We start from the raw sequence: 1,190 nt of genomic DNA on the forward strand, positions 1-1,190 counted from the left end.
AAGGCGTCTCGAAAAACCAGAGGAACAACAGCTAGCACCAGCGAGCATTCTACAAAGCATCGTCTTCGCGGCAGTCCAACCAGGCTTCGCAAAGGGAGAAAAAAAAAAAAAGTGCCCCGCACCCAAGGCTTTAATTAACGCACCGGCCGACGGGTCCACCCCAAGCACCACATAAACTTTTGGTTTCGCCTCCTCCGGCCCCTCGGCTCAGGGTCCCCCAGCCTCCCGCCTCGCTCCCAGCGTCTCGCGCAGGCACCAACTCGGCTTCCAGACCAGAACAAAATGGAAACAATCGCAAAACGTATCCGATTTCCTTCCAAAGAGACAAAACACCAAAACGCTCGAAAATACCCCGATCCCCTGCCACGTGCCGCCCTCCAAAAAAATGCAAAAGTTTTTTTTTTTTGCATTTCAGATGCATCAAGTTTCCGCTTCTCCAAAAAAGGAGAAAAAAATGTCCCTCTGTAAAAAATTTTCCTCCTTTTCTGAAATGGGGAAGAGAGAAACGGGGGAAAAAATATGGTCGGTGACCAGAGAAGAGAGACAAGATGGTGAAGCTTAGCAACAACTGTGGGGAGGCAGCAAAAAGCGAGTTACCCCGGGGTGGGAAGCGCCGGCGATTTCCACCCTTTTCCCGCCCGAAAACTGGGGGCCGGGGCCCGGGGGCGGTAGTTAAGAGGCCCGCGCGGGTCCTGGTGAAGGTCTGGGGTCCCGGAAAGGGGCAGCGGGCGGGATTTCACCGAAGAAAGAGGAGCCAGCGGCGCGGGGAGGAGGGAGGGCAGGCTCGGCGCCGCGGCAGTTGCTGCTGTTGGGCTGAGGCGGCGAGAGACTGGGGAGCCGCCGCCTGAGGGTAGAGGGAAACTCGCTCCTCACCTCCATTTCTGGGCCAAAAAGTTTGTGAGCCAAGCCGGAGGGGCTGAGGGCCCCCTCCCCGCACCGTCGGGGCCCGGCCCGGGGCTGACGGCAAGCGGGTCTCGGTTCCGGGGAAGCGGGCAGACAGGGAAACTTACCCCCCTTCTCCTTCGGCTGGAGCTCGGCGAGCTAGAGGCGGCGCTGGCGTTAGAGAGCGACGGCGGCGCGGCGGCGGCTGCGAACACAATTGAAAGATGGCTGACACCGAGGCTATCCCCCAACACACGCCGCCCCGCCCCCGCGCCGCGCGCCAACCAATCACACACAATGGAGGGAAG

At 59.7% G+C, this 1,190-nt stretch overlaps 1 long non-coding RNA gene across 1 annotated transcript in view; it reads right to left on the minus strand.

The window, feature by feature from the left end:
* Window positions 1–1,139, minus strand: part of LOC102882974 — a 23,715-nt gene extending 22,576 nt beyond the window's left edge. Inside the window, exon 1 of the long non-coding RNA XR_439218.3 lies at window positions 1,011–1,139. This is a non-coding gene — a long non-coding RNA (uncharacterized LOC102882974). The remainder of the gene's footprint in view (window positions 1–1,010) is intronic.
* Between the last annotated feature and the right edge of the window lie 51 nt (window positions 1,140–1,190).

Source organism: Pteropus alecto, unplaced genomic scaffold (genome assembly GCF_000325575.1).
Source record: "Pteropus alecto unplaced genomic scaffold, ASM32557v1 scaffold115, whole genome shotgun sequence".
Classification (NCBI taxonomy): Eukaryota; Metazoa; Chordata; class Mammalia; order Chiroptera; family Pteropodidae; genus Pteropus; species Pteropus alecto.